The 20,914-nt window shown below is 34.8% G+C and overlaps 1 protein-coding gene and 1 long non-coding RNA gene across 2 annotated transcripts in view; one reads left to right on the top strand and one right to left on the bottom strand.

Moving 5' to 3' along the window:
• Positions 1-20,914, top strand: part of LOC109156775 (LEAF RUST 10 DISEASE-RESISTANCE LOCUS RECEPTOR-LIKE PROTEIN KINASE-like 1.1) — a 59,169-nt gene that overhangs the window by 3,726 nt on the left and 34,529 nt on the right. The window lies entirely within an intron of this gene.
• LOC109156786 lies at positions 159-2,958 on the bottom strand. Its single transcript, XR_002050112.1, has 3 exons — positions 2,948-2,958; positions 653-746; positions 159-169 (listed from the first exon to the last, which is right to left on the bottom strand). It is a non-coding gene; the product is annotated as an uncharacterized LOC109156786 (long non-coding RNA).

Raw genomic sequence — 20,914 nt, 5'->3', positions numbered from 1 at the left:
GAGAAGGAGAAGAAGAAGAAAGCTGGTATGGGTGTGCCCTTTAATCCTTGTTTCTTCCTTCTCTTTTCCTTAATGCTCTTTTTATACTTTGCTCATGGAGAAGATGAGTTTTTGGCATCTAATTGTACGAAGGAATTCCCCTGTGGAAGTGTGGGTTATCTGGAGTTCCCTTTTGTTCAACACACGCAGCCTCATTGTGGGTTAGTCGTAGTAAATTGTTCTGCAACACCTCCAACACTCCAGTTGGGAACGGGGGGAGATTCGTATCAGCTTCTGCGTGTGAAACCATATCCTGTCTGGGGTGAATATGTGATCTTCCTGGGAGACGTAAAGCTTCAGAGACTACTTAAGTGCCCTAATTACTCAAATTTAAACTACAGCGTCCAATTCCCGTATTCTCCTTCTATCACCTTCCGCAATTTGGAAGCAGAGGAATTGAACTCCCCCTTTTTGAAATGCAATTTCATTCAAGCTGATGATGATATGGGCAATTATGAAAGGTACAGCTGTACGGATGGATTTAGTTTGAAGTATAAAAGTGAGTTGGTTCCAGAGAATAATCCCAAATGTGATACTGCGGCTAACTGTACCCTGTATCCAACTCCAATTCTTGTCGTCGAACAAACAAATGCTCAATTCGGACTCTACTTACAAGTCTCACCTGCGTGCTATGACTGTTATTACAAAAAAGGAGGCCAATGTACAACAGACAGCAAAAATATATTTCATTGTAAAAAAGGTAAACACTCTGATCTTGTCCTCACAACTCATCTTGCGTTTATCTCTATATTTATATTCAAAACATTTCAAATCTTCTAGTACAAGCAGAGTCGTAAGATATTAAGGTCTGTTTGGTTCGCACATTAGAATCAGAATCGGAATTGAATTGGAAATGAAAATCAAATACTTGGTAACGAGAATGAGTTTTGGTGAAAGCATTTTGCATGTTTGGTAATAGGGTAGAATTTAAATGATTATTAATATTGATGTTTGGTTATGTATGATCTTATAATGGGAATAAATGTTTAAAAATACAAAACAAAAAAATTAAGACAATTGATTCAAATACAATGAGATTCCTTTTCAAAATAAAAAATACAATGAGATCCAAAGCACCAATAAGATGGAATGATACCATTTTTTAATGGAATGAGGTTTTAATTGAAGGGATAATTAAATCTCATAGTTGTGTTTTAAAAAGTTGTCAACCAAACACTAATTTTGATTTTCATTCCTAGTGTGTAAACTCATGAACCAAACACACCCTTAATGTTGCATCTTACTCTCTTGTGTATAATAACAATTCTTTAATAAATTAAAAATGGCGTGAACCTGATGTTTTGTCACTTATTTACAAACCGTGGCTACAGGAAAGAGCAAGCAGAGATTGATTCTAATCACTGGTAAGTTATTGAACTTTGTATATCCCTCATGTCTAACTAATGTAATAACCACCATCAACCCCCTTCATTCTCCTACTTTCTCTACATTTCTGCGGGAGTGAGACCCTGATACGTTCTTTTTCAAATCTTCAGTACTTTCAGGAGGTGTAGGACTGATCCTTGTAAGTTTAGCTATCTTTGTTGTTTGGCGACGCAAGAAAGGAAGCAAAGGCTATTCAAGAAATACATCTGTGGGTCTCCCCACGGACCTTGAGAGAGGTCGCAGTAGGCTGTTTGGAATTCTAGTCTTCTCCTACTCTGAACTTGAAGAAGCAACAAACAATTTTGATCCTTCTAAAGAACTTGGGGATGGAGGTTTTGGCACTGTTTACTATGGTAACACAATAACAAATATTCAATTTCATCTGCCATTAGATTCACTATTCTCTAGGCTAATTCCTGGAATGCAAATTAGGGATGCTTGGGGATGGAAGAGAAGTTGCTGTGAAGCGCCTTCATGAGCGAAACTGCAAGAGAATGGAGCAGTTTGTGAATGAAATCTCAATTCTCACCCGGCTAAAGCACCCTAATCTCGTTACACTTTACGGGTGCACATCAAGGCATAACCGCGAACTCCTCCTTGTGTATGAATACATTGCAAATGGAACACTTGAAGATCATCTCCATGGCCGAAGAGCAGTAGATGGACTGCTCACATGGCCTATCCGCATGAAGATTGCTGTGGAAACTGCAGCAGCATTGGTTTATCTCCATGCCTCAGAAGTAATCCACCGCGATGTGAAGAGCAGTAACATACTTCTTGATGAGAATTTCAGCGTCAAAGTTGCAGATTTTGGGCTCTCGAAACTCTTCCCTGCTAATGTCACTCATGCCACCACTACACCTAAAGGAACACCTGGATATGTTGATCCAGACTATCACGAGTGTTATCAGCTCACTTATAAGAGTGATGTTTATAGCTTCGGGGTCGTTCTTACTGAACTCATATCCTCAATGCCTGCTGTGGATGTACGCAGGCATGCACACGAGATCAGTTTGGCAAAACTAGCAACAAACAAGATTCTAATAGGAGCATTTGACGAACTCATTGATTCCTCTCTGGGGTATGAGATGGATACTGAAATCAAGAGAATGACTACTTCAGTAGCAGAGCTAGCTTTTCGGTGCTTGCAACCTGACAAGGATATGAGGCCTACAATGGAACAGGTATTGGAGTCATTGAAGGAGATTCGAGGCGATGAGGATGAAAGGGTGAATGGTGAGGAAACTGATGCCTCTACAGTAGAGGTAAGATCTCCAACTTATCCAAAACCAGTAAATACAATTAAAAGTTTAAACTGATAGTAAAACTATACATTTAGATTTTTGTGTTGCTTATTCTGTATAGTAATGGAGCTGTTCTTTTTGCCAAAACCATGTGATATTTTAGGCCATAAATTTGTTTCTTTTTGGTGTGATCTTATGATGCAGGAATCACAAAGAAAAGCAGTGACCTGGGCTGGTCCCTCGCTTGCACCTCGTGGGATTTTGAAGCTCGTTGCAACTAGGAAGAGCAGTTGAAGTAACCGGATTTTGCCATTGCTTCTAACTATGAGGGATTTGTTACAGAGTATTGTATTTCGTTTTCCTATCAAACTTATGATTATTGTGCCTATAATTGAAATTCAATTTCTTGAGAGTATATATTTGAACCACAGGCTTCATGTATTAATTACAGTAAAATAAGAGTGTGTATCAGAACTCCTTGTAAATAGCCCTGCTGTTTTTCAGTGGACTTCAGCATATACTTCAGATAATTAGATCATCTTGCAGATATCTCTCTTACTATCCTTGTAATTGTTATTTTAAGTCTCAAGACGTTTTAGACTTGTTTATCATTGGTTATGGTCAGGCCGGATTTTAGGATGTGCAAAATGTCCAAGAGCACATGATCTCAATTTAGGGAGCACAATATTTTAGGATGTGTAAAATTGTAATTAATCTTAAACCTCATCAATTTTTTTATTTTTTATTACCAAATCACTTCTCTCTCCTAATAATTAGGACCTAATTAATTGAGCATGCCGCATGGCAAAACCGTTATGTTTCCCAACAGATCATATGATGTCTCAAGCCCTGAATTTGTAGAGATAACTTGAAACAAGTATCATTCACCAGTTTACCATCAATACTGCCTGAGGAATTGATTCTTCCCCCTAACAGAACATTCTACTTGCATTCCAAACGATAGCGGCAACACAACAGGTAGCCACTAGCCAAGTAGTTTCAAGACGTTTTATTTTTTAAAATTTTCAGTTTGTTTAGACTTTGAAGATAGTAGGTTAGTAGGATTCACGAGTTGCGAACATGACGGTCCATCTCATTGCTAAGGAGTCTTGTTCAAAGTCGACTTGTGAAGAGTGGAATCACAATCCCCCTTGTTTATTTCTAATGCTTTGTACTCGGATTTCAATTAATGAATTCCCTTTAGCTTTAAAAAAAAAAATGTTAGTAGGATTCTTATGATTTGATTTTAAAGATTGCTCTTATACTCTTGATATGACCTCATTTATCTATAAGAACAGAATCACAAAAATTTAAAAATCGATCCTAGTTAGGATTTTATAAAGCCTAATGGGTCGAAAAAGATCAAAGAGATTACTAAGATTGGTCTAGCTATTTGTTGCAAGTTTGTAAGCTACTTAACATTTTATTTTTAAAAAAAATGTCAGATCAGATTGAAAGTCTTAGTTTCTTCTTTCAAGCCAAGATTATGTACTTATTTAAGTCATTTTGTACACCATTATTCTTATATTCTATATTTGTTATTATTAATTGGGTTGATTTTAGTGCCAATCTTGTATTATTTTCATCCTTTATGCAGAGGGGTTAATTGAATGATATTGGGGAAGTTGGGGCTCAATTGAAAATAATCCTTTGATGTCACAATCTCCACTTCGTCTACAGCCATTAGACTTTTTTTTTTTTTTTTTTTTTTTTTTTTTTTTTTTTTTTTAAATCAAGAAAAAATGAAGGTAAATTGAAAGAAAAAAAAAAGAAAAAAAAAATAAAAAAGAGACAGAAAGAAGGAAGATGATAATACATAAAAGTTTGGGGTGTTTGGTTGACATGGATTTCAATTCCTTTGCAATGAAATTCATCATCTATACCAATTACATTGTTTGATTAGAAAGAATTACAATTCCTTCAAACTATTGAATTATAATTATACCTCAAAGATTTCCAATTCAACGGCCGGTTGCAAAGGAAAAATGAATAAATTTACAAATATGTCCATTATTATTATTATTATTATTATTATTATTATTATTATTATTATTATTATTATTATTATTATTGTGAGCATATAGCCATTAATGTGCAATCCAACTATCAGCTTAAGCTTTTAGTTGAGATGGAGCACATGCTTCAATTATTATTATTATATAAAGACATTTTAGTATTTATATTACTTCTTCGGTTCTACCTTTCTCATTCTCAAAATTCTTTAAATTCTTACTTTATTCTCACATTATTCTTTTCTCACCGAATTACAAATTCATTTCCTTCTTAATTTCTTTCTCCCAACCAAAATACCCTTAGGATATTTTAGTTGGGAGGAGATGCAAGAGAAAGAGAGGAATAATGATATTTTTTTAGAGTTAATTCCATTTTTGGTCCTAGAATTATAAATGGCAATCCACTTTTAGTTCTTTTTTAAAACATCCATATTTGGTTCTAGTATTATTGTGGCATGATCATTTTTAGTTCTCCGCCAACAAAATCGTTGAAATATCGTTAAATGCAAGATCATTTCGATCATTTTTATAGAAAGTGGGTTAACCCGCTATATTTTATTTTTATTTTTAAAAAAAATTCATAATTGAAGACCTAAATGACCTTGTATTTTTTTGAAATTTAAACGGGTTTTGTTGATGGAAGACCAATAATGGTCATGTCATAATAATACTGGGACTAAAGAAGAATGGTTTGAAAAAAAAAAAAAAAAACTAAAAGTGAAATGTGAATTATAAATCTAGGATAAAAAATGAAATTAACTATTTTTTTTTTTACCATAATGATTGGATATCACAGCATTCTACCATTTAGAATGATTTGACGATGAAAACTAACGAGGTTATGCAATTTTACTTAATCATTAGATTTTTAACAATAAAAAATCAAATTGAATAATTTTAAAGTTCGGTGCCTTTCAGAGTGTTTGTAACATAAATGAATTTACAGGGCGTTTGGTTGGAGAGAATTTAAATTCCCTTCCCAGTTAATTCTCACATAATTTCAAAGGCCATAAAATTTTTTAGTTTGGTTGGAAGAATTGTAATTCCATGGAATTACAATTTTTTCCATTTTCATGGAATTAAAATCCCATGTCCCCTTGGAATTTTAATTCCTGAGATTTTAAGGAGAAAAAAAGTTAGAAATGAGACAAAATTATCTCTTTTTTTAAAAAAATGTAAAATTAATACCACAACAACAATAGGCATTTTGGATTTTATACTATTTATTCCCTTTCAATTCTTATGTATACCAAACATTGAAATTGAAATTTCCAGAAATTCTATTTCTGTAAACCAAACAGTGAAATTTAAATTCCCACTTTATTTTTAGTAATTCATCTCTTATGAAATTGCAATTCTTTTCTCACGTAATCCCCTCCGATCAAACGCCCTGTTAGTAGAGTGATATGTGGGCATATATTTATAGTGGCATAATAGGTTTAGAGAAAACTAATTAAGTGAGGTAAATGCTACTGTTTTAAAATTATAAAATTGAGGTATAGCCATTTTAATGCATGCGTTGGGGATTGCAGAAGGAGTAGAGTCATTTTAATGCATGCGTTGGATGGCCTGGGGATTAAACATGTATTAATAATGTATATTAATTAATTAATTAATTGCAATAATATTAATTCTGCTTAACATTATATTAGTGCCAGAACACTAATATCAACCCATGAACGGTATAAATTATTTTACAGGAAATGTACAAATAGGTCATTGAACTATTTAGGTGATAATAATTAAGCCATCAAATTCGAATAAACTCCAAATTCATCCATAAATTCAGAAAAAAATTAATTAATATTTTTAGCAGGTTAACAACCGGTTTGCGCTGATTAGGATGCTATTAATATTTATATATATTTTTTCCTATTATCCTACTTGGACTACTTGTAAGCGTTTGACCTTTTAAAGTCAAAATTTAAAGCCCTAATTTCTTCACTCCTCTATTTTCATGTAAATCCAGACATCTATTTATTAAAATATAAATACACGTGGCATCCCAATCAGCAAAATTGTAGTTAACCTGCTAAACATGCTAATAGCTCTTTTTTCCGAGTTCATGATGAATTTGGAACTTATTCGAGTCCGGTAACTTAATTGATATTCTCCAGTTCAATGACCTATTTGTAGATTTTCCATAATTTTACTGGACTTCAAAAGTGCATTTGGCGGAAATGAACCAATTTTTTCTACATAGCATATTAGCATGTAACAATTCTGATCATTAGTGATTGTACAAGGGAAAATGTGACAAGATTTTTCAAATCTTTCATAAAAAAAAATTGAAAAATAGATATTGGGGATCACATATAAAAATGGTACAATAGTCCGAAATTAAAAAATATATATATTCTACTGCATATCTTTTTTTTTTTTTTTGAAATACTAATGATTCTTTACAAGGTAGTATCTGTTCAATACTTTCTTAAACATTTTCAGCCTAAAGAATCTAAGCTCCCACCACCGGAGTTCAAATCTATGACCATCCATTTGGATGGATAATCGGGATGCCATATCAGATTACATGGTAGTTAATTATTACACATTAAGTATGTGAATATTAAATTTGAATTTACTAAGAATTAGCTCACTAAAATCAAATTAAAGAAGGATTAATAGCAATTAAAAACTGACACTATATATTGGCTCCATGAGAACATATTTTTTGTTATACTATGCACCCCTGGAAAATTTTAAGATACGTACACTTTAAAGTTTTGTATAGTCCAAGTTTACACTCAACTCATTTCCATGTATAATTTGAAATTTTGTAACTTTAGCTTTAGTTGAGGCTGGCTATACAAAATTTGAGAAAATAATACAAAACTTTGTATAGCCCGCCTTTGCAGAGCATTCGGAATGGTCAGAAATTTCCACCCTTGCTTTCCCAACATTGTCATATTCATATCTTTCACTGCCCTAAACCCCATACCACCAAACTTCTTCGGTTTACAAAGATCCCCCCAAGTACTCCATCTAATTCCCTTTCCCCCTCGTTGCTTACACCCCCACCAAAAAGAGTTCATCAGCTGCTCAATCTCCCCGCAAAGCCCTTTAGGAAGTAAAAAAACATTCATAGCAATCCAACCGTACCCTAACAACCCACAAACCAAGCTAAGCATGCAAAAAATACTTTGTACATGTCGAAAAGTTCAATCCAACCCTAACAAGTAACAACCCACAAACTAAGCTTGACCCATTTCTCAAAATCATAATGTTATAAATCTCAAATAGGCTAAAGAATCAATTACTTATTTCTTCATACGTGCACAACATCAGCGCCACGTTTTGATGACAGAATGCTAAACTCAGCTCTCCGAGCCATTTCACTGCCTAACAAAGACCTATTCTGATCTGATTCAATTCTTTTTAGTGACAATAATTATCCTGTGACTTAAGGGATCTTTTGTTGGTTTTAGCATAGTACTAATGGAGTACTTTCTCTTGTGAGTCTAGTTCATAATCTCTTGCAAATTCCACTTTGTAGATCAATAATTAACAAATATTGCCATGTTTTCTTCAATTCCATTTCATCAGTTCGTTTAATTTCATTTCAAGTTTTTCTATTTCACTTGAGCTTTTATTACATGCAATTTTATTGTGCTTTTACTTTAAATCTCTAATCATGAGTAGCTAGAATTGCTTTTGGATTAAGCTTGCTCTTATTATATATGCTTAAATTGGATCAATTTGCATTAGAGGAATGAAATGCATGTAGAGTAGCTAGTTTGCTAATGCTTCTGGCCCTTCTCCATTATTACATAATAACTATTTTTTTTAAGTATTACTGACTTCCTACTGAAGCACAAAGAATCAATTTCGCATCCATTGAGCCTTGAACCCACAACTTTCCATATGTTGAGCATCCGTGATCGTTCTTAGAAAACAAGGTCACGGATTCTCTCTCTCTCTCTCTCTCTCTCTCTCTCTCTAATTAGGTACCTGCAACCCTTCCAACTGAGGAACGGTTGCGGATGCCTTTTTAAAAAAAAATATATGTATATTTTTTCTAAAATTAATTAATTAATTAATAAAAAAACCTCTTATTTATTTATTTATTTAAAATCTTATACAAAATTTTGCAAAACCAACAAAATAAATTATACAATATATTCTTCACAATAATATATTATAATCTTCCCTAAATTTATTTTTTTTGGATTAAACACATCCCTAATTAAGAAACTAGGGAAATAATAATCCCTATTAAGAAACTACAGATCAAAATGATATATCTATAATGAATATTGATGTTTAAATGACAAAATTTTAAATTAGCTTACCAAATTTTGATTGACTTACTAAATATTAGCAATTTAAAAACAAAAATAAAGGCCTATTGGGAAGATTTGAAGGCTACTCAATTGAAAATGGCATGAGATCAGTAAAAATTATATATGGAAGAAATATTGTTGTTTAAATGGCAAACTTTTAAATTAATTTACCAAAATTTTGATTGACTTGCTAAAAGCAAAAGGGGAAAAAAATATTATCAATTTAGAAACGAAATGAAAGGCATATCGCATAGTGGAAAACTTTGACACTATATATTGGCTTCATTTCAACATAAATCATATGTTTTTTGTCTTGTCACCTTGTAGTGCCTTGAAAACTTTTAAGGTACACACACCTTTAAAGTTTTGTATAGCCAACATTTGCACACAACTCTTTTACACGCATAATATGAAGTTTATAAATGTTTGTAACCTTAGCTTTTGTGAATTTGATCAATTTAATGGTGTAGGTGGGCTCTTAGACATGATGCTTTTTAAAGGAGGAAAGCTGCTTCAATGGGTTGTATGTGTAATCTTTGTTATAGGTAATGCTTTTTTTTTTTTTTTTTTTTGGCGTTGTCATCACACTTTTTTTTTTTTTTTTGTTTTATGTTATATATATATATATATATATATATATATATATATATATATATATATTGGATTACTAGTGATTATAATCTAGTTACATTGATTCTAATTAATGAAGACTAAATAACTTCAGTAACTAGTTCTCAATTCAATAGTCTTTATATGTATGGTAATAAAGTTCAGTAGTACTCAAAATAAAAATAAAAAAATCTTTGTAATAAATTCTTACAAATAATGTACTTTGCAGGGCTTCAAGTTCTTGCGGAAGACTATGACTACAGCTTCTCTAATGAGGCAACTTCCGAGTGTCACTATTTTTACCATTTGAAACATTATAATTGGTAGCAGTTTTGTGCTAATTAATATTATATAAGTAAACATCTTGGTTTTGTTGCTTGTATACAGTGTTTGGAAAATCCTCTCAAACCTCATTACAATGGAGGGATAATGGTGAACCCAGAGATGAGAGATGGGTTGAATGAGTGGTTTGGTTTCGGAAATATTGATGTAAACCTAACGGTGGGAGTTTCCAAGAAAGGAAACAAGTTCATCATTGCTTCCAATCGAAAAGAACCAGGAGATGGTTTTTCTCAGAAGTTTGATTTGGTGAAAGATAATCACTACATTGTTTCTGGTACAAATGTTCACCGTACCCTAGCTTTTGCATATATATAATTATGGGATTATTGCGTTTTTGGTCCTTTAACTATACACATGGTATAGATCAGACTTATTAGTCAATGAGTTAGATGTGCAAAGTAGCGATTTTTTTCATTATCAACTATTTTTGCCACCAACATGTCACTTAATAAAGTGGTTGACTTAGTGGCTAAAATTGTCACTTTGCACAAGATGGTCACGCATATAACACGGGTACTAAATTTATAATATGAGTATAACGGGAGGACATAAAAATGCAATTTCACCTATAATTAAACTCTCATAATATTTTAAAATAATTATTTCTATGTTGAATTTCTTTGTTGTAGGTTGGATACAGTTAAGTGAAGGTGAAGCTAATGTAGCAGCCAAGTTTAAAACAGCAACAGGCAAAGTGTATGGAGCTTGGGTTGTAGCTAGATCTGGTTGTTGGTCCATGTTTAAAGGTGGTTTTGTTGCTAATGTTTCTGGCCCTAGTGAATTACATTTTGAGGTGTGTTTTCATATTAATTAACCCAATTTCTTTAATTTTATGAATGGCTTAACTCTGATTAGTTTTAAGATTTTAATTCATCTTTACCCCTTCCGATCCCACAGTGCAATAATACCCAAACTGAGATATGGGCAGATAGCATATCAGTAAAAGCATTCACCCCAGAGGAATGGGTATCACATCAAACTAAGAGTGTTGAGAAGGTAAAAATTATCTGAAAAATTACATTGTAGCTTATAAAAATATTTTAACCCTAAGTTATATCTGTAGTGTAAATTCAATCTTTAACGTTATTTATTGCTGAAAAGAATAAGATTTAACGTTTTTTTTTTTTTTAAATTGGTGAAAAGAATGATTAAGGTTTTTCAACTCAGGTCGTTCAAAAATGCTGTAAAATACTAAAGTCTGAATGTGTGTCTAGCATTACTCATGAATATATTATGTGAAATCAGCTTGGTTGGCATGACTGGTGGTGCATTCGTGTCCCTTAAGAGAGGTGGGGAGTCTGAACCCCCTCTCCTATAGAAAAATCAATCTGGTCAATAATTGGCCCCTTAATTGGGCATGTGTCTTCTACCGTTAGGGCTTGCTCCGGACACCTCTTGATCTTACAAAAAATAATATAGTGTGAATATTTAAATTTGGTTGAAAATGTGCAGATACGCAAGACAAAGGTGGCAATTGAAGTAGTGGATGCTCAAGGAAAACCATTACCCAATGCAACAATTTCCCTCATCAAAGGACGACCAAATTTTCCATTTGGTTGTGCTATCAACAAGAATTTCTTAAACAACCCAGCCTATCAAAACTGGTTCTTCTCAAGGTTCAAGTACACAGTGTTCGAGGACGAAATGAAGTGGTACACCAACGAGCCCTCCCAGGGCCGAGAAGACTATTCCGCCGCCGACGCCTTACTCCGCCTGGTCAAAGGCCGCGGCGTCGCCGTCCGCGGCCAAAACATTTTCTGGGACGACCCAAACTTCCAACCTTCTTGGGTCCCAAAATTAACCCCCAGCCAATTATCCGCCGCAGCTTCTAAAAGGATTGCTTCATTGTTGAAGAGATACGCGGGTCAGGTAATACACTGGGACGTTATGAACGAGAATCTTCACTCTTCGTTCTTCGAGAGCAGGCTCGGCGCCGACGCGTCGGCGATTTACTATCGATTGGCCCGCCAGTTGGACGGCAAGGCGACTCCATTCTTGAACGATTTCAACACCATTGAGCATAAAGAAGATGGGGCATCGTCGCCCAGCAAGTACCTTCAAAAGATCGCGCAGCTTCGATCGCAAAGATATTCCGGCCCTCTGGGAATCGGACTGGAATCCCATTTTGATACTCCTGACTTGGCTTATGTTAGGACTGCACTTGATACACTTTCCTCTGCAAAACTCCCCATCTGGATCACAGAGTTGGACGTTACATCACGCCCTAATCAGGTAATGCTTAAATGCTGTATGTACAGTTTAACCATTTCTCTAATTAAGATAGTTGTATGATTGTGTTGTGTACTGATGGAGACAGGCACAATACCTGGGACAAATTCTAAACGAGGTTTCGGCACATCCGGCCGTTCAAGGTATAATATTATGGTCGGCATGGAAACCGAGTGGGTGTTACAGGATGTGTTTGACGGATAACAATTTCAGAAACTTAGCAACAGGGAATGTGGTTGATGGGGTGCTTAAAGCAATGAGCCATGAAGGTTTGGTGGGCACCACCGCAGCTAATGGAAGCTTTGTGACGTCACTGTTTCATGGTGAATATGAAGTACAGGTTGATCATCCATTGTTGGAGAAATCTTTGGTTCACAACTTGACTGTAACTAAGTCAACCGTTGTTGATAGTGAAAACAGGCTTTATTTCAAAGTCTCTGCACAAGTGTAGTCCTTTAAATTTGCAAAAATAATGTGTAGAAAAATCCTTCCAATAAGGAAATTTTTAATAAGAATATGTATTACTCCGTATTTTTCTACGTTAAATCAGTTTATTTGACTGATCTTCATCAAGTCCTATTCAAAGTGCATAAGTAGAGGTGGAAACATTTATTTTATCCAAAGACTTAAGATTTGTTTAGCTTAAGCTGAGATATGTAATGTAATTTAAATAATAAAAAAAGAAGAAGAAGAAAAGGTGATATATGAAGATAAAAAATGACGATACAAGCCTGGCCTAAACGATGTCGTTTTCCATTGTCGTTAATTTCTAAAAAAAAATTCTCTATTTTGGATATACAGAATAACAGAATTGTATAATAGAATACAAATAAACTCCTAACATAATACAAATAATCTAACATAAGACATAATATAGATAAACTCTTAACATAGTATACATGATGAGAATATAGATTGTGTTGAATACTGAAGTCCAAGATACAAATATAAATACACCAAATAGAGTTCTAGTCTAATACGAATAGTATAGTCCTAATACTCTATACTCTCCCTCAAGCGCAAGGTTGGCTAGCCAAAACATTGAACTTGTGATGAAGTGAATTAAAACGTAAAGAAGAGAGAGGTTGAGTAAAAATATCGGCTAGCTATATGATCTTTGGTTGAGATAAAGTGAACTTGCAAGTCCTTCCTGGCAACTTTATCGTGAACAAAGTGGTAGTCGATCTCAATGTGCTTCGTGAGAGCATGGAACACTGGATTAGCACATAAGTAAGTTTCCCTCAGGTTGTCACACCAGAGTTTCGGCGTAGAGGGAGGTGAGAAGCCGATTTCCTGCATCAGAGAAACAAACCAGGTGACCTCAGCAGATACATCAGCTAACCCCTTGTATTCTGCTTCAGTTCGTTGCTTGCGACCCACCCAGGATATAAGATTCTTCCCTAAAAACACAACAAAACCGCTAGTGGACTTCCGATCATCCGGATTACTAGCTCAATCTGAGTCAGAGTAGGTGTGAATGCCAAGGGAATCAGAATGAGAGGTGCGAAGACCAAGATCGAGAGTCTCGTTGACATAATGCAGGGCTCTCTTCAAAGCCGCCCAGTCTGCAGAGCACCTGCAAGGTTGCGGTAATGAGTCGGATCGGCATATGGGACGACCACAGGGCTGTCCACGGGTTTGATAGAGGAAACCGGTGTGGCCACTGGTTTGCAGTCAACCATACCTGCTCTTTTGAAAATATCCTTCATGTAACGCTGTTGAGACAAGAGCATGCCACTAGACAACTGTATAGTTTCAATTCCCAAAAAGAAGGAAGGAACTCCCATATCACGAACTTTAAACTCAAGAGCCAATTTACTAACAAGAATAGCAACACGATCCGAATCCGACCCCATAACTAAAATATCATCCACATAGACAAGAAAGTACAACCGTATATTATCATGCGAATAAATGAATAAAGAGACATCAGTTTTAGAAGGCGAGAAGCCCACACAAACCAAAAAATCATAACTATAATATCATGATTCTTCCCCCCTAACAGAACATTCTACTTGCATTCCAAACGATAGCGGAAACTCAATAGGTAGCCACTAGCCAAGTAGTTTCAAACGTTTTATTTTTTAAAATTTTCAGTTTGTTTAGACTTTAATTTGGAGATAGTATGTTAGTAGGATTCACGAGTTGTGAATACGACGGTCCATCTCATTGCTAGGGAGTCTTGTTCCAAGTCGACTTGTGAGGAGTGGAATCACAATCCCCCCTTGTTTATTTCTAATGCTTTGTACTCGGATTTCAATTAATGAATTCCCTTTAGCTTTCAAAAAAAAAAAAAAAAAAGAGGCTCAAGTGTCAAATCGCACCATGAACCAATTGTGATATGTCATGTTGCAACCTGATCTTTTATATATGCTATTCCGATGCACAAACTATAAAATTTTGTTCGCCTAGACTTTTTAGCAGGTTACCATCAAGTTACTAGTAATAATATGCTGACGTAGAGGTGTTTTTTTTTTTAAAAAAATATGTATTAAAAATATGACATGGCATCCTTTTTGACTTTCTTAACATTTTTTCTCTTTGTTCTTCTCCGGCTGATTTGTTCTTATCACTCTCTACAGGAGCCCCGGCGAAGGCGTGCAGCAGAGGCCTTTGGTATCCACTCTCGCCGGCAGCCATGGCGTGAACGAGGGCAACGTTGGCTGGACCTCCGGCGGCAGTAGCACTCCCTCATTCGGTGTCACAGCAGATCTGGCGTCTTCTTGGCGAAGCTGAGCTGCGGCTGCGACGATTGGAACTGACGACCCTTAATTAGTTTATTTACTTGTAATTTTTAGTCAGTTGGGATCTCTCCGATAATGAGTGTAGTTATTTTAAATTTTGTGTTTTCAGGTTTGATCTAAAACTCCACATCGTTGTGGGATAATTGCGGTGACCTTTGAATGGCGAATCTGGTGGTGCGGCCGTTCGGAGGATTTGCATCGGACTACGCCGCAAAGTTCTTCGGAATGAGGGAGAGGCTATGGGCCTTATGGATCATGCAAACGATGGGAGGACTTTTATGCTTCCTTTTGGGGCGGACAAATTTGCTTCCCTTTGACAGGGATGCTCATCTTTTCCATCGGAGCTCAGGCGGCTTGCGGGGCCACTTTCGGCATCATACCCTTCATTTCCCATCGGTCGTTGGACATCATCTCGAGGCTGACCGACGTCGGAGGTAACTCTGGGTCCGGATTGACGCAGCTAATATTATTCTCCACCTCAAAGTTCTCCACTGCGTTGGGGCTGTCGTTCAGGGGATAATGATCAGTGTTGAAGATCACTGTGCGGATGGCCTTCAGTCCACATCAGCACATAGTCCATGAAATGAGTGTTGAATTTTAAAAATAAGTCCACATTAACACATAACCCGTGCCATGTCATCAAGGCAACTTGGAAACCTGCTAAAAAGTCTAGATGAACAAAATTTTATGATTTGTGCATCAAAACAGCAGATATGAAAGGTCAGGGTGCGGCATGACATATCACAATTGGTTCATGGTGCGGAAGGGCACTTGAGCAAAAAAAAAAAAAAAAAAAAGTTGGTATGGAGGAGATGCAAGAGAAAGAGAGGAATAATGATATTTTTTTAAGAGTTAATTCTATTTTTCGTCTTGGAATTATAAATGACAATCCATTTTTAGTTCTTTTTCAAAATATTCATCTTTGGTTATAGTATTATTGTGTCACCATTTTTTGTCTTTCGCCAACAAAATCGTTGAAATATTGTTAAATGCAAGATCATTTCAATCATTTTTATAGAAAGTGGGTTAACCTGCTAAATTTTATTTTTACTTTTTTTGAAAAAAAATCATAATTAAAGACCTAAATGGGCTTGTATTTTTTTGAAATTTAGATGGTTTTGTTGATGGAGGACCAATAATGGTCATGCCACAATAATATTAGTGATTGGATGTCACAACATTCTACAATGTAGAATAATTTGACGATGAAAACTAACGAGGTTATCAATTTTACTTAATCATTAGATTTTTAACAATAAAAATATCAAATTGAATAATTTTAAAGTTCTGTGCCTTTCAGAGTGTTTGTAACATAAATGAATTTAGTGTTTTTTTAGAGTGATATGAGGGCATATTTATAGTGGCATAATAGGTTTAGAGAAAACTAATTAAGTGAGGTAAATGCTACTGTTTTAAAATTATAAATTGAGGTATAGCCATTTTAATGCATGCGTTGGGGATTGCAGAAGGAGTAGAGTCATTTTAATGCATGCGTTGGATGGCCTGGGGATTAAACATGTATTAATAATGTAATTAATTAATTAATTGCAATAATATTATTTCTGCTTAACATTATATTAGTGCCAGAACACTAATATGAACCCATGAACCGTATAAATTATTTTACGGAAAATGTACAAATAGGCTATTGAACTTTTCAGGGGATAACAATTAAGCTACCGAATTCGAATAAGATCCAAATTCAATGAATTCGTAAAAAAAAAAAAAGTAATTAGTATTTTTAGCAGGTTAACAAGTTTGCGGCTAATTAGGATGCCATTAGTATATATCAGGGCCGTATTTTAAGTTTTGGTGGCCCTGTTCTAGTAAATAAATGTGGCCCTACCAAAATCATAATTTTTAAAACTAATACATGCAAGTTTCGAACCTTTGACCTCCAAGTTAAAATACAATAAATACACATTCTTACCATCTCTTCATGAAACCTTTAAAGTTTAATTGAAAACTTTTTAATTTTTATTTTTAAACTAGCTAGGTAAAAATTAAATATTGAACCTCTAAAATTTGGGGCCCCTCTAAAATTGGGGGCCCTGTGCGGTAGCCCAGCTTGCACAGCCTAAAATCCGGCCCTGGTATATATATATATATATATATATATATATATATATATTCCTATTATCCTACTTTACATTAGAGGAGTGAGGAGATTAGGGTTTTAAATTTTAATTTCAAAGTTCAAATGCTTATATTAGTCCAATAATGAGAAAAAAAAATATAAATACACGTGGTATCCCAATCAGCGCAAACCTTGTAGTTAACCTACTAAAAATGTTAATTACTCTTTTTCTTTGAGTTCATAGATGAATTTGGAGCTTAGTCCAGTGACTTAATTGATATCTTTTAAATAATTTAATGACTTATTTGTACATTTTCCCTTATTTTACTGGACTTCAAAAGTGCATTTCCCGGGAATGAACCAATTTTCTTTTTTCTACATAGCATATTAGCATGTAACAATTCTCATCATTAGTGATTGTACAAGGGATAAAATGTGACAAGATTTTTCAAGTCTTCCATAAAAAAAAATTGAAAAATAAATATTGGGGATCACATATAAAAATGGTACAATAGTCCGAAATTAAAATATAGGAATAAGGTTCAAATTGGCTATTGAACATAACATAAAAATGTAATTAGGTTACTGGACGAAAAAAAAAAGTATAATTAGGCAACTGAACACTCCAAATGTATACAATTTCACCTGATAGCAGGTTATCATCAATTTTAGCAGGTTACCTGCTTACGTGGCAGCTGAGTTCGCATTTTTAATAATTTTTAATAATAATTTTTAATAAAAAAACGACGGGGTGACCGCCTGTCATTTTTTATTTTTTTTTCCAATATATTATTAAAAATTATTTAAAATGCCAACTCAACTACCACGTAAACAGGTAACTTGCTAAAATTGATGGTAACCTGCTATCCGGTGAAATTGCATCCATTTGGAATGTTCAGTTGCCTAATTGCACGTTTTTGGAGTGTTTAGCGGCCTAATTGCACTTCTTTTTATTTTTTTTTTCATTCAGTAGCTTAATTGCAATTTCAGGTTACGTTCACTATATATTCTACTCCATATCTTTTATTTTTTGAAAAACTAATGATTTTTTACAAGGTAGTATCTGTTCTATACTTTCTCAAACATTTTCAGCCCAAACAATCTAAACTCCCACCACTGGGGTTCAAACCTATGACTATCCATTTGGATAGGTAATCGGGATGTAATCACACTACATGGTAATTAATTATTACACATTAAGTATGTGAATATTAAATTTGAATTTACTCAGAATTTGCTCACTAAAAGCAAATTAAAGAAGGATTAATCGCAATTAAAAACTGACATTATATATTGGCTCCATGAGAACATATTTTTTGTTATACTATGCACCCTTTGAAAATCTTAAGGTACGTACTCTTTAAAATTTTGTATAGCCAAAGTTTACACTCAACTCATTTCTATGTATAATTTGAAATTTTGTAACTTTAGCTTTACTTGAGGTTGGTTATATATACAAAATTTGAGAAAATAATACAAAACTTTATATAGCCAGCCTTTGCAGCCTATGTAAAATACAGTATTTCCCTCCTTTTCCTTGGTTCCCCTTTCCTCCATCCCCTATCCTCCTTCTAACCCCTTTCCCTAACACCTTTAAAGGTTTGTATAGCCAACATTTGCACACAACTCTTTTACACGCATAATATGAAATTTATAAATGTTTGTAACCTTAGCTTTTGTTGAGGCTGGCTTTTGTGAATTTGATCAATTTAATGGTGTAGGTGGGCTCTCAAACATGATGCTTTTTAAAGGAGGAAAGCTGCTTCAATGGGTTGTATGTGTAATTTTTGTTATAGGTAAGGTTTTTTCTTTTTCTTTGGTCACACTTTTGTTACATATATTGGATTACTGGTGATTATAATCTAGTTACATTATTTATAATTAATGAAGACTAAATAACTTCAGTAATTAGTAATAACCTGTAATGTACTTTACAGGGTTTCAAGTTCGTGCGGAAGATTATGACTATAGCTTCTCTAATGAGGCAACTTCCAAGTGTCACTATTTTTATCACTTGAAACATTATCATTGGTAGCAATTTAATTTGTGCTAATATTATATAAGTAAAACATCTTGGTTTTGTTGCTTGTATACAGTGTTTGGAAAATCCTCTCAAACCTCAGTACAATGGAGGAATAATGGTGAACTCAGAGATGAGAGATGGGTTGAATGGGTGGTTTGGTTTCGGAAATATTGATGTAAACCTAACGGTGGGAGTTTCCAAGAAAGGAAACAACTTCATCATTGCTTCCAATCGAAAAGAAGCAGGAGATGGTTTTTCTCAGAAGTTTGATTTGGTGAAAGATAATCACTACATTGTTTCTGGTACAAATGTTCACCCTAGCTTGTGCATATATATAATTATGTGAGAATTGCGTTTTTGTTCCTTCAATTATACACATGGTATTGACTTATTAGATGTGTGACTAAAATTGTCATTGGCACTTAAGTCTAAATTTGTATTATGAGTATAACTAGAGGGCAAAAAGAATGCAATTTCGCCAATAATTAAACTCTCATAATATTTTAAAATAATTATTTCTATGTTGAATATCTTTGTTGTAGGTTGGATACAGTTAAGTGAAGGTGAAGCTGATGTGGCAGCCAAGTTTAAAACAGAAACAGGCAAAGTGTATGCAGCTTGGGTTGTTGCTAGATCTGGTTGTTGGTCCATGTTTAAAGGTGGTTTTGTTGCTAATGTTTCTGGCCCTAGTGAATTACATTTTGAGGTGTGTTTTTTATATTAATTAATAATTAACCCAATTTTCTTTAATTTTTATGAATGGTTTAACTCTTAGTTTTAAGATTTTAATTCATCTTTACCCCTTCTGATCCCACAGTGCAATAATACCCAAACTGAGATATGGGCAGATAGCATATCAGTAAAAGCATTCACCCCTGAGCAATGGGTATCACATCAAGCTAAGAGTGTTGAGAAGGTAAAAATTATCTGAAAAATTACATTGTAGCTTATAATAAAAAATACTTTCTTAGTGTAAATTCAATCTTTTGGTAATTTAAAGGGTGAATATTGTCATTTCAATTATTAATATTATTTCGAAATGTTAATTTGATAAATTAAGTATCGTCATTCTTTCTAAATATCCCTTGATGCACATTTTTTATTTGCAAGAAAGTATTCTATCCTTATCCAAATTAATCAAGATTGTCTATAGAACTTTCGTTGAGAGCTAAACTTAGAACCAACTTAACTGGTTTCCATGCACATTAACTTGGTTGAAAATGTGCAGATACGCAAGACAAAGGTGGCAATTGAAGTAGTGGATGGTGAAGGAAAACCATTACCCAATGCAACGATTTCCCTCTTCAAAGGACGACCAAAATTTCCACTTGGTTGTGCTATCAACAAGAATTTATTAAACAACCGAGCCTATCAAAACTGGTTCTTCTCAAGGTTCAAATACACAGTGTTCGAGAACGAAATGAAGTGGTACCAAACCGAGCCATCCCAGGGCCGGGAGGACTATTCCGACGCCAACGCCTTACTCCGCCTGCTCAAAGGCCGCGGCGTCGCCGTCCGCGGCCACAACATTTTCTGGGACGACCCAAACTACCAACCTTCTTGGGTCCCAAAATTAACCCGCAAGCAATTATCAGCCGCGGCTTCTAAAAGGATTGGTTCATTGTTGAAAAGATACGCGGGTAAGGTAATCCACTGGGACGTTATGAACGAGAATCTTCACTCTTCGTTCTTCGAGAGCAGGCTCGGAGCCGATGCGTCGGCGATTTACTACCGATTGGCCCGCCAGTTGGACGGCAAGGCGACTCCGTTCTTGAACGATTTCAACACCATTGAGCATAAAGAAGATGGGGCATCCTCGCCCAGCAAGTACCTTCGAAAGATCAAGCAGCTCCGGTCGCAAAGATATTCCGGCCCTCTGGGAATCGGACTGGAATCCCATTTCGATACTCCTGACTTGGCTTATGTTAG

Source organism: Ipomoea nil, unplaced genomic scaffold (assembly GCF_001879475.1).
Source record: "Ipomoea nil cultivar Tokyo-kokei standard unplaced genomic scaffold, Asagao_1.1 scaffold2759, whole genome shotgun sequence".
Taxonomy (NCBI): Eukaryota; Viridiplantae; Streptophyta; class Magnoliopsida; order Solanales; family Convolvulaceae; genus Ipomoea; species Ipomoea nil.
The sequence above is the reverse complement of the archived record's forward strand: the minus strand, read 5'-3'. Positions and strand labels throughout refer to the sequence as shown.